At 41.3% G+C, this 13,441-nt stretch overlaps 1 protein-coding gene, 1 long non-coding RNA gene and 2 pseudogenes across 6 annotated transcripts in view; 3 read left to right on the top strand and 1 right to left on the bottom strand.

Annotated features, from left to right (window-relative positions):
* Positions 1–13,441, top strand: part of St3gal3 (ST3 beta-galactoside alpha-2,3-sialyltransferase 3) — a 196,689-nt gene that overhangs the window by 138,980 nt on the left and 44,268 nt on the right. The gene's annotated exons all lie outside the window — the stretch shown is intronic.
* LOC109676930 (uncharacterized) overlaps positions 1–13,441 on the bottom strand; it is a 46,468-nt gene that overhangs the window by 27,304 nt on the left and 5,723 nt on the right. For both annotated transcript variants that reach the window (XR_012449944.1, XR_012449943.1), the window contains exon 2: positions 8,383–8,516. This is a non-coding gene — a long non-coding RNA (uncharacterized lncRNA). The remainder of the gene's footprint in view (positions 1–8,382; positions 8,517–13,441) is intronic.
* LOC109676931 (cytochrome b-c1 complex subunit 2, mitochondrial pseudogene) lies at positions 1,460–3,905 on the top strand (annotated as a pseudogene).
* LOC141424698 (cytochrome b-c1 complex subunit 2, mitochondrial pseudogene) lies at positions 3,788–4,354 on the top strand (annotated as a pseudogene).

The following is a 13,441-nucleotide window of genomic DNA, read 5'->3' as shown; positions in this document are numbered from 1 at the left end:
AGCTTCAGACTGAGGGTGAGCAATTTTGCTTCTGCAATTCAGAGATTATAAAGAATGAAGAATGGCTTGGGGAAAGTATGGCTCCATCATTATGCCAGCATCTGTCTCCTAGCATTGGGCATGTCTGCACAGTGTGTGAGCTTAATCCAGGGAGCCCCCTGCAGAAAATACCCTCAGGGATTGAGAGAAAGCTTCCTCTGCATCCTCCCCCCTGTGAGGGCTGGAACTGGGCCTCCAGCCACATTGACACTTCCCAGAACTCCATCTAGACTCTACCCATGGTGACTGTGTGCCCTCCTCTTGAGCCCCAGGGACTTTAGGTAGATTCTTCCCCTTCTCCAGCTATTAAACACCAATTCTCTGCCAAGCCCTGGGTAGTACTCTGGAGGACAGTGAAAAATAGACACACCTGCTGCCTCCAAGAAGGTCAGTGAGTGGGCAGTGTGGTGACTGCAGGAACAAAGCAAGCATAAGAAACTTCATATGCTCTCATAAGGGCATCTGATCAAACTGCAAGCAAGAGAATCTCGCTAGAAGAGTTAACACTTGTATCCACTGCTGGTAGAAAATCAGTTACCACTCACCCTGGACTCCTGCAGCATTTGCTGCTGGAGAAGCCTGCTGCCCTCACAGATAGTTTGGGGAACTACTGGTTTATCAAACTGCTGCACTGCCCCCAGAGAATGAGCCCAGCCTGCATGGTGCACATCCCCACCCAAGCTCTAAATGCATAGTGCTATCTTGGGACTCGACCTACCCATGGTCCTATGAAGCAGCAAGGCAGATGCCCTCAACAAATCAGCTGACCCAACCTTGTGAACCAGCCAGAAGGCCCTGCCTACCCTCCCAAACCCTGGAAGCATCTGGGCAGCCCACCTTAGCATCTCAGCCTGCAGAGACTCCTAACCAACTGTTGAGCAGCCCCACCCATATCCACACTGCCCCAAAAGTAGCCAAAAGCCTATCCATACACCCTCAGCCCCTAAAAGCATCCAGGCAGTCAGCTCTAAGTGGTTTCACCCATTGAGGCCCAAAGGAAGCAGCCAGGTGACCCTCATTCCCTGCATGACCCTGAACAGCCCCACCCACCCACCCTTAGCCCTGGGAAGGCAGCCACACAGCCCTTCCTGTGTAGCTCAACCCACCTCCCATTCTTCCCGACACCAAAAATGAAAAACAATTAGGTAGGTCCCTCCCATCCCCCTGCAGCCCCAAGAAGCTGTCAATCCATTCACAGAAACTCAGCTCATCCATTCACTGTGGAAATCAGCTGGGCCAGCCTGCTCTGGACTGGTTGGTCCCAGATGCCCTGCAAAATCATGTTAAGATTTTGACATTGACAGGCACCCCTTATGGATCCACTGGTCCAGCCTGACCCCCGTACATCCCTCACTGGTATGGCACTGTGCCATTACCAGGCACACTGCACTCCTCCACTTGGGCCCAGGAGGACTGCCACATGACCCACAGAAACTACAAATACCCCACACCCATAGCTGGTACCCACAGCTGGGTAGGTGCACCATGCCCAGATCTACCAGCAAACCTTCCCTAGCTAAGAGAGCTATATTCAAACTGTGTACAGTTCTACAACCCCTGCAAGCCTAGGACACAGGTATCTGCAGACATCACTGGCATTGCTACTAACTGTAGAAACTACACAGATATTACACTAAAGCACCCTTATGGGAATAAAGGCACCACAGTCCACTCATCCAACACTCTAGGACCCTCTAGGACTCACCAGGAGAAAGCCACTCTGTAAAATTGGTAGAGGTAACTGATCTGCCAATGCACAAAGAAAGATGAAGAAACAAAATAACATGACATCTGCAAAGGAACACAGTAACTCTAGTAATAGACCCCCCAAAAAACTAATAAAACAGCCTGAAAAAATCAAAATAATGATTATAAGAAAATGTAATGGGATACAAAAGAATACAAACAGACAGTTTGATGAAATTAGGAAGAAAATTTATCATCTGAGAAATTCAGCAAAGAGATCGTTAAAAAAAAAAATCAGAAATCATGGTGCTGGTGGCTCACATCTGTAATCCTAGCTACTTGAGAGGCTTTGATCCAGATGATCTGAGGCCAGCCCAGGCAAAAAGTTCATGAGGACCTCCTCCAAAGTAACAAGAGCAAAATGGACTGGAGGTGTGACTCAAGCAGTAGTGCACCTGCTTTGCGAGCACAAAGCCCTGAGTTCACACCTCAGTCCTGCAGAAAAAGGGGGAGGCGCTCAACAGCAGAATGGATCCAGCCAGACAAGAGAAGAGAAAATAATAGGAAAAAAAAAAAAAAGAGTGGAGAAAGTCTTTGAGACTTTCAGGACAGTTTCTTAAACAAACATTCACATTATGGGTATTACAGAAGAAGAGAAAGAAAAGCCATTTGAAAAAAATAAAAGCCTATTCAGTGAAAGATATGAATATACAAGTCCATCATATTATAGTCAAACTTTCAAAAGTACAAGACAAAGAGAAAATCTAAAATTAGGAAAAGTGTCAGGTCACATATAAGTTAACCCACATTAGTCAAACAACACACTTCTCTAGAGAGAATGAGGTAATAGTCTCAAAGTTCTGAATTGAAAAAAAACAAACAAACCACCACCAACCAAGACTACTACTATAATCTTCAAAGCTGTACTTTGGAGGAGAAATAAAGTCTTTTCTAGACTAGAAGTGAAAGGATGATAACTACCACCCTGAAAGCACAATGAAGTATAAAACTCACTGGTAGAGCAGATTCATTAAAGAGAAGAGAATCAAACTTTGTTAACACAGAATACCATGGAAACTCCTGTCCTCTACCATCATTTTGCTTCCTTTAAGCCTCCAGTGACTGTGGGTTACAATCTTGAACCATAAAGCTACTTACTGGAGCTGATTCCTTCTTAATGATTTTATTCCCTCAACATTGCCCCCAGTGTTAAAGCCATGGCTACCCTACAAGAGTACCTCTGTGTCTTTAGTGTCTTGAGTTAAAAATTTTAGTGATTGTTTCTCTGGAAAACTATGCTCCTGCATCAAGAATTGGTCAGCTCATTAAAGCAGGCAGCAGACATAAGAACTCCCAACAATTTAGGAACCTCCTATTTGCTGTGTCTTGCATCTACAAAAGGATCTTCATTTTTTTAAGATAACCTATGAAACTGAAGCAGTTGGTGGCAAATTAAGTGTGACTGCAACAAGGGAAAACATGGCATACACTGCGGAATGCCTCCAAGATGATGTCAGTATTCTAACAGAGTTGCTGCTCAGTGTCACCATAGCACCACAGTTTCATCACTGGGAAATAACTGCCCTTCGGTCTCAGCTGTGGCTTTTCAGAATCCAGAGGCTCATGTCATTGCAGCTTACCAGAATGCCTTGGTTAGTTCTTTGAATTGTTCTGATTATAGAATTGGAAAAATGGCATCAGAGGAGTTATATTACCATGACCAGAAACATTTTGCAAGAGTGACTTTGATTGGACTTGGTGTGAGTCACCCTGTTCTAAAGGAAGTTACCAAATTGTTTCTCAACATGAAGGGTAGGTTTAGTTTATCTGGTGTGAAGCCCAGATTTTGGGAGGGGGGTGAAATTTGAGAATAGAATAGAGACAGTCTTAGCCGGGCACCAGTGGCTCACACCTGTAATCCTAGATACTCAAGAGACAGAGATCAGGAGGATCAAGGTTCAAAGCCAGCTGGAAAAAAACCCATCACAAAAAAGGGCTGGTGGAGTGACTCCAGGTGTAGGCCCTGAGTTCAAGCCCCAGTATCACCAAAAAAAAAAAAAAGGGAGACAGTCTTATCCATGCTGCATTCACAGCAGAAAATGCTGCCATGGGAAATGCAGAAGCAATTTCATTTTGTGTTCTTTAACCTGTTTTGGATCACATATGAAGAGGAGTAGCAATTCCCCCAGCCCTCTGTACCAGGTTATTGCCAAGGGAATTTACCAGCCATTTGATGTTCCAACTTTTAATGCCAGTTACTCAAATTCTAGATTCTTTAGGATTTACATGCTCTTCTCGGCTGCAGCTACTAGAGATGCTATCAAGGCTGCCTATAACCAAGTAAAAATGATCACTTGAGGAAACCTTTCCAATATAGATGTCCAGGAGGCCAAAAACCAACTAAAAGCTGGATACCTAATGTCAGTGGAGTCTTCTGGGGGTTTCCTGGAAGAAGCTCGGTCCCAAGCTCTAGTTGATAGCTCTTACATACCACCGTGCACAGTCCTAGGCAGATTGACTTAGTGATTGACATTCGTGTCGTAAATGCTATATAGAAGTTTGTGGCCAGAAATGAATGGTAACAAGTGGAAATTTGGGGCACACACCCTTTGTTAGTAAGTTATATTAATGAAGTATATGTTGCAGGATGAGAACTGAACAATTTGTCACCCCAGAGCAGCGAACACATGAATGTCAAAAGTCTGGACTATAACAGTTCTCTTTTGTTTCAATGAGGTAAAATATCTTAAGGCATTAATGAAGGTAATTATTCCCAACTGACTAAAATCAATAAAACATTCTGCTTAAAAAAAAAAAAACACAAAGATGAACAAGAGTGGAAAAAAGGAATAAAGGCTATATAAAACAACCAGAAAAAATTTAACAGAATGACAGAAGTATGTCTTTACTATTAATCAATAATAACCTTGAATGTAATCAATTAAATCCTGATTAAAAAGTACAGAGTTGCTGACTTGATTAAAAAATAAGAACCAACAATATGCTGTCAATGAGAAATTAACTTCATCATTAAGACATACATATACTGGAAAATAAAGGGATAGAAAATGATATACCATGTAAATGGAAACCAAAGTAAGCAGGAGTAGCTATACTTATTTTAGATAAAATAGAGTTTAAGCTGGGCACAGTGGTTCACGCCTGTAATCCCAGCTACTTGGGAGGTGGAAATCAGGAGGATGGCAGTTTGAGGCCAGTCTAGGCAAAAAGTTGGGCTCCATCTTGGCCAAAAAACTGGGCATGGTGGTACATGCCTGTCATCCTAGCTATGTAGGAGGCATAAATTGGAGGACTGCAGTTCAGGCCAGACCAGGTAAAAATGCAAGACCCTATTCAAAAACTAACTAAAGCAAAAAAGGGTAGAAGAGTAGGTTAAGTGGTAGAGTGTCTGCCTACAAGTGTGTGGCCCTAAGTTTAAACCCCAGTACTGCAAAAAAAAAAAAAAAAAGTCTTTAAATAAGAAAGAGACAAAGGAAGTTATTATACAATGATAAAGGGAGCAATTCAACAAAATGAAATAACAGTTGTGAACATGTATGTATTCAATGCTAGAGTACCCAATTGCATAAGCCAAACATAACTAGACCTAAATGGAAAGATAGACTCTAATACTGTAATTATTTAATATCCTTCTTTCATCAGTGGACAGATCATCCAGTCAGAATCACAGAAGCATCTGAGTTAAACTATACTAAAAACCAACATTTACAGAATGTTTCGTCCAACAATTGCAGAATGTATATTCTTACAAGCACATGGAACATTCTTCAGGATAGACCAAATGTTAGGCCACAGAGCAAGTCTCAAGAAATTCAAAAAGAATTAAAATTGTAGCATACATTTTCTCTGACATCAATAGAACAAAATTAGAAATCACCAAGAGCAACTTAGAAATTATACAAACACATGGAAATTAAACATTCTCTTGAATGACCAATGAAGAAATCAAAAGAGAAATTGAAAAATTTCTTGTCACAAATATAAATGAAAACAATATAGCAAAGCCTATAGGATACAGCAAAAGTAGTACTAACAGGGAAGTTCATAACAATAAAAGCCAATATTAAAAAAAAAAAAAAGTGGAAACTGCCAGGCATCAGTGACTCATGCCTGTAATCCTAGCTACTCAGTAGGCAGAGATCAAGAGGATGGAGGCTCAAAGCCAGCCCAAGCAAATAGTTTGTGAGACCCTATCTTGAAAATACCCAACACAAAAAAGGGCTGGCAGAGTGGCTCAAATAGTAGAGTGCCTGCCTAGCAAGTGTGAGATCCTGAGTTCGAACCCCAGTACCAAAGAGGAAAAAAATGTGGAAAGATTCCAAATAAAGCAACCTAATGATGCAACTCAAGTAAGTGGAAAATCAAGAATAAACCAAACCTAGAAGGAAAGAAATAAAAATCAGAGTGAGAATAAATGAAATAGAAACTTTAAAATAGCACAAAACATCAATGAAATGAGGAATTTATTTTTTTAAAGATAAAATTGACAACCTTTAGCTAAACTAGCTAAGAATAAAGAGAAATAAGACCTAAATAAGTAAAATCCAGGATGAAATAAAAGACATGACTCATACTGCAGAAATAAATTTCTAGACACATACAACCTACCAAAATTGAACCATAAGGACATGGACTACCTGAACAGACTAATAAGTAAGAAGATTGAATCAGTAATAATAACAATATTTTTATTATTATTTATTTTTATTGGAAGCAATAAAGAAAAGCCTAGGGCCAAATGGCTTTATTGCTGAATTTTGCTAAACCTTTAAAGGGGAACCAATGCCAGTTCTTCTCAGACTAGTCCAAAGTATTGAAAGGGAACTCCTCCAAACTCATTCTGTGAAGATAACATTTGGTATCCTGATACAACAAAAAAAGAAAACTAAAGAACAATATCTCTGATGAACATGCAAAAATTCCCAATAAAATGCTAGCACTACACCATGATCAAATGGGGTTCATCCCATGGGATCAGGAATGGTTCCACATATACAAATCAATAAACATAATATATTACAAATTACATGCAAATCAACAAACATATTTTGTGTATCAACAGAGTAAAGCACAAAAACCAAATCATCACCTCAATAGATGTAGAAAAAGCACTTGATAAATCAAATTAAACAATTCTTCATGATAAAAACCCTCATAAATTAGGTACAGAAGGAACATATCTCAACACAGTAAAGGTTTAATATGTCAAGCCCACCACCAACATACTCAATGGGGAAAAGCTGAAATTGTTTCCCTCAGGATCAGGAACAAAACAAGGATGTTTCTACCACTCCACTCAATGTAGCATTGGAATTTTTAGTCAGAGCAATAATACAAGAGAAAAAAATAACGGGCATCTAATTAGGAAAAGAGAAGGTCAAATTAGTCCTGTTTGCAAACAACACAAATTTACATATGGAAAAATCTGAAGAACACACACAACTGTAGAATTGATAAATGTCATAATTCGCATTTATAGTGCCCTTGACTCTTGGAGACACTTGAGTTGGTAATTTTTAGAGGAAGAAGATAATAGAATGACATAACTCTGGGGAATACTAACTTAGAATGAGTGAAGAGGAAGAAGAAATAATGGAGGAGAATGGGAGAGAATCTCCAGAGAGATGAAAGAAAATGCGGCAAGAACAGAATTTTGTTCTCTCCAAAATGATGGCAGGTAACATAGGCAAAATAGAATAGAATATAAAATGTGATTCCATTTGATCCAACAATCCACTTCTAAATATTTAACATAAAGAAATAATCTTATCTGCACATGAATTATTATAATATGCTTTTGCAGTATGTTTTAATAATAGTGAAAAGTTGAAAACAGCCTAAATGTCTCTCAGCCAAAGAATTATTAAAGTAGTATGTCCATGTGATGAAATAGTATGTAGTCATGAAAAATGATGTCAAATTATATTGATTGACATGACTCCACAATTTATTGTTAAACATTTTTAAAAGCAAGTTTTAGAACAGGACCCATAAGATAATTCATTTATGTTACATGTCTATTTATGGAAGGAAAAGTCTAGAAATCTTCAAACATAAGAACTTCCCAATGGCTAAATCCAGTAGACCTTTGTATGGCCTCTGTGTCTTTGACTGACCTCTCTTGGCTTTTGACATTATTAACCTTTTTTGGGTTCCCTCTCCTTGCTTTTTTCTCCTGACCTTAGTCCCATAGTTTGGTACTCAGGAATGAAAAATGGCAGACTTAGTCCTAGGAGAAACCTTCAGAACCAGCAATGTTTATATCCTGGACTAGCGAAAGCAGGGCACTTATGAGCAATTATTTCTGGAAGGGAGCAGTCAGGGACAATATTTCCCTTGTCCTTAATCCCTTTGAGTCCACATAACTCTTTTGGAATAAAACCCTTCCCAGGGTCTCTGGGTATAAGTTTCCTCTCCTTGCCCACCTCTCCCACCCTCTAGCAAAGTTGCCTGGCTGTTCCCTCTCTCCCACGCCTTCTGTTCAATCAAGGAGTTATTTTTAACAGTGTTTTGTATACCATACTTAAATCCTGGCAAAACACCAGAGCTTTGGAGTAGACACTCAAAATGGAAACAGTCTCCCACAGCCTCCCCCATTTCCACAGCTTTTCCTTTTAAAGAGAGAAGATAACTTACCCAAACTGTGGACAGCCCTTCAAGAAAGTCCCCTGGACACTAGCACTGAGCAACTGATTGAGCCATGATGATGAAGGTTAGGCTGGAGGCTGGACCTGCTGTCACTTTGGGCCTGTCTTCCGTCCAGGGTGAGCCTGTGAAGAGGATGGCACCTGCCACTTTCCTGGACTTGGTGAACCTACAGCCCCTGTGCCCCAGAATCATGAAGATTGCCTAGTCTGTCCCCTTCCCAGTAGTTAGAGACTGGACGTGCAGAAGCAGTCCATCCATTTCAAGATACTCAGTAATTGGAGAGTTTCAACTATGAAAAGCCAAACTCTGCATCTCTATAACTTCCCCGCTGTGGTCCTTGCTGTACCTGCCAGAGCTACACAGAACAAGTGTGACCCCTCTTCTGCCTCAGTTGTTCAGGGATTTGAAGCTGGTGACTGTGTGATTGCTAGTCATCTTCTTTTTTTTTTTTTTTTCAGTACTGGGGCTTGAATTCAGGGCCTACAGCTTGAGCCATTCCACCAGCCCTTTTTCGTGTGTGTATGTGTTGGGTTTTTTTGAGATAGGGTCTCACGGACTATTTGCCCAGGCTGGCTTCAAAATGCAGTCCTCCTGATCTCTGCCTCCTGAGTAGCTAGGATTACAGGCGTTAGCCACCGGTGCCTAGCAGTAACTGCTAGTCTTTGCCAGGTATTTCTGCTCTGGAGAGCTATCATAAGGGACCCCTTCTTATTTCACTGGTCCTGTTCTTTGGGTTAGTTCCATTTTGTTACTGTTCCCTTTTGGATTCACTCAGATTAGAACTTGTGCTTGCTTCAAGGGTGGCCTGACACAGGATAGAAGAAGGCTCTCTCCATTTTTGATGCTCCTATAATGACTGACACTCTAAAGATGCTACTTTTTTAGTGGTCATGTCACATTGACCATAAACCTTTTTTTTTTGCAGTGCTGGGGATCAAACCCAGGGCCTTCATATGTCAGGCAAGTACTCTACCACTGAGCTGTATCCCAGCCCATAAACCTATTCTTTTGTATGTATGTGTTTGTGGTGTGAATGAGTGTGTATGTGTGTGTGCATCTCACAGATATATTCTATTCATGACATATAGGAAATGGTACTTATATAAGTGTTCAGTAACATTCTGTGTTCCCATATAACACAGCTTGCTTATATTTACAGACAGACTGATGTTTCAGCTCATGTGTCTGCAAAGGAGGTGGTTAATGATGATCATGAGCAGATGCAGAACTTGAACCTTTCAAAGCTTTACTTTTATCAGCACTCCTGATTCATAAATGATGAAGCTTATCAACCCCATTCCTACCTAGCTTTCCTAATAAACCAGAATATAGTAGGGCTTCATGTGGATGGACCTAGACATTTTTAACAGTGCTTTGAAGCATCCCAGCAGGACCAAGGGCTCAGGCCACACCAGACTCTACAGAAAAGCAGTAAGCCTATTCTTGATGTGCTGCAATCAAGCCCATTCCCATCCTACTCAGCATGAATAATGTAATTTATGGACCCAGACCAAGCCTGGCTAGTAGCTGCCACTCTGGAGCCACATCTATGAGGTAGGATTAGAAGTATAAGAAGACTGGAATAAGGGCTTCTATGGAGAATGAAGAGACTTCTTTCTAGGTTCCCAGGGCAACCCAAAGACTGTCACACAGCAGAGCAGACAAGCCAAGTAGAAACTGTAAGTCTACAGTGATACCAGTCACTATAGACTAGGTTGTCTCTAGCAGCCTTAGTCATCCAAGAGTAGGAGTAATGATTGTTGAGAAGTAATCCCCAGACCAGAAATCATAACCAGATTAATTGTGCTTCCTAGAGAATTCCTGTGTAGAAAACAGTGTCTTTTCCTAGGGTGAGAAGAAAGTTGCTGGGGGTTTGGGTGGGACACAATTCAGTCCATTCCACAAGGCAATGGCCATGATACATTCAGCCATGGCCAGAACATACCATGCCAAATAAGAAGCTGGCCAATGATAGTTCCCAAGACCTTCTATACATGTGGGGAGCAGCAGCCTCTGGTGAATGGAGCCTTCTGGCCTGCTTGGAATGAGGTAGCCAAAGTGCTTCGAAGGCTGTACTCTATAACTTCAGTAGAGAACTTTGGAGAAGGGGGCTAGAGATACTATCAGGCAGTGATACTACATAAACCTTTGAGAATGATGCTTTAACCCATGGATGAACACTGTTGGAGCTGTGTTGATATGGCATGTGGGAGAGGTCAGGCTGTGAGGCACAACAGCCCACCCTGGGCCTTGATGTAACTATCTGGTGTGTGGACTGGACTTCTGAAAGCCTATTCAGTTATTCTGTAGCCTCCAGCTTACTGGTTTAGAACAAGGTAACTCCACATAACCAGAGAAATGGATGTCTGGAGTAGTGATGAGCCTGGCCTGGTGTTGAGTGAGTCCTACTGAGGATGCTGGTGAGGCAGTTACTGCTGTCAACTCTACCTCTGACCTGGCACTGTCTGAGGGACAAGGAGGACATGGCTGATACCAAAACTGGGAGGGGAAGAAGGGAGGTGAAGGAAACCAACAATTATTTAGCAACATGGTATACCAAGGACTTCCTGTGCCTTATCTCATTTCACCTTCACAATAACCCATGAGATAGAAGGTAGCCCCATTTTACATTCATTCATCCAACATGTATTTAGTTGAGTGTCAAGTTCCGCTCTAGGTACTGGAAATAGAGCAATAAGCAAAACTGACAAACACCCCTGCCTTCCTGGAGCTCAGGCTCTAGTGCAGAAGCAAGCAAAGAAACAAGATACGTAAGTAAAACTGTGGGATATTAGATAAAGGAAACCACCAGAGAAAAATAAAGAGGAATGGGGAATAGAAAGCTGGGCTACCATTTTAGATACGGGGATTGGGAAAGGCTTCCATGGGAAGGTACATTTAAGTAAAAACATAAGGATACAAGATTTGGCCTAGTTACAAGTATGGACAGTTCAAACCAAAAAAAAAAAAAAAAAAAGTAGAGATAATAGGCACAACTGTAGGAACTTACAGACATCTGATTGCTTCAGATATTTCAGTGCCATGGAAAACAAGACCATTTGATGAGAATGAGAATGAGGGAGGAAGTTAAGTATGAAGAGAAAGTGTGAATCTAGGAGAGTAAGAGAATGTCTAGGCTCATAATATATAATAAGATTGCAGGCAATATAAGGACCTCACTTTAATTTTGAGTGAGACTTAATCAGTATGTATTTTTCCCCAGGCAGCAATATCCAATTTGCTGGTAGGTAGACAGTGGAATTTAAAGTTATGTTTTCACCAAGAGATGAGCAAAGAAACTGAGGATGAATTTAAAGAAGTAATTATAATGATGGATTTAGAATTTAAGATGGGTAATAATTTCAGTAAGAGCAAGTGAAGGACAATAAAAAGATGGCAGATGTGTATTGAAAATGGTTGGAATCTCACTACAAGAGTGGGTGAGCAAAAAAAAAAGAGTGGGTGAGTGATAGATACATAGGTAAGTACAGGCTGGCAGAGAGTGCAAGTTTGAAATTAAGGAACACTTTGGCTGTTAGTAGTGACCTAGTCTAGGATATAATTTAGGAGTTAATAGCTGAAATAGGAGAGTAAGATAACTAGATTTGGGGAGGTCAAGGCAGGCCTGCCTTGAAATTTGCCAGTTTCTAGGTTTAGAAGGAAACTTTTCTTTCCTATTTTCTTTGAGATAGGAGCATGTTAAAAATATTGATACTGATGACAGTTGCCTTAGAGAATCTCTTTTACTTTAGTTTTTGTTGTTTTTTGGTTTTGAGGGGGTGCTTGAGGGGTTGGTGGTATTGGGATTTGAACTCAGGGCCTTGTGCTTACTAGGCAAGTGTTCTACCACTTAAGCCATACTCCCAGCTCTTTTTGCCTTTGTTATTTTTCAGACAGTGTCTCATGCTTTTGCCTCAGATGACCTCAAACTTCAATCTTCCCAATCCCTGCTCATAAATATCTGGGATTACAGGCATAATCCACAGCACCTGGCATCACTTTAGTTTTGAGTGAGCCTACAGCTAAAGGGAGAGGGAGGTGCTAAGGAACTGGGTGTTGGACTTGACTAAACACAGTAATCGTTACCAGTTTGTGATCACAGACAGAGAGGAAGCTCAAGTCAAAGAGCAGATCCCAGGCAGAGAGAGCCAGAAGCCTGAGAATTGGGTGAAGGGGGGAGGGTCTTAGCTGTCAGGTTTAAGAGATTAAGTCATAGAAATCATTGTAAGGTACTATGTCTAGCAAAGGTGAGATTTGCGCTGAGTCAGTAATAGGGGGATTCCAAGGAGAGAACAAGATGGATGGAACTTGGTTATTTCAAGACCCTTTACTCTTCCAGGATTGGCAGTGCTATGTCTTAGGGAATTGTCATGTGCCTAGAATGACCTACAGTAAGTCTCTGGTCCTCCTTCCAGGTGATTGGTTAGATGGCCATGGGCACTAATTGCAGTAGGGAGTACAGGAGCTCAGGAGGGCAGGGTGAAAGAGGAAATCAAATGCTATAGCCCTATAGTTTCTGGCTTTAACAGTCTCATGCCCCATGTGCAGGGCCCATTATTGTGGCTGTTCATTCATATTCTACTATATGCTAGGTGCTATCCTAGGTACTAGGCATGTGGTATTTGAAGATAAGGCATGGGACTGGGGATGTAGCTCAGAAGTAGAACGTGTACTTAGCTTATACAAGGTCCTGGGTCCCATCCCTGGCTCTGAAAGAAAAAAAAAGGCAAAGTGATAAGACAGTTGGTCTCTCAGCTTATTGTGTGCTCAAATAGAGGGCCTCTTGGGGCTAGAGCACGTGCAGTGGTGAGGGATGGCAGAGGTAGGGGAAATACTGGCATCTTACTGTAAGACACTTCTTCCTATGCATCTTGACAATGGGTCTCTGACAGGTGAGGCTTCCAGCTATCTCTAGCTTAACCCATTCTATTTGGCAATTGATCTAGTGTTTGGGGAGAGATAATTCTGCCCCTGTACCCTCTCTAAGTTAGGAACAACACCAGAGCCCCTAAACCAAAAATGGCAGTACTTTCCTATGGAACAGAGT

Source organism: Castor canadensis, chromosome 7 (genome assembly GCF_047511655.1).
Source record: "Castor canadensis chromosome 7, mCasCan1.hap1v2, whole genome shotgun sequence".
Classification (NCBI taxonomy): Eukaryota; Metazoa; Chordata; class Mammalia; order Rodentia; family Castoridae; genus Castor; species Castor canadensis.
Note: the sequence above shows the minus strand (reverse complement) of the source record. Positions and strands in the feature narration are given on the sequence as shown.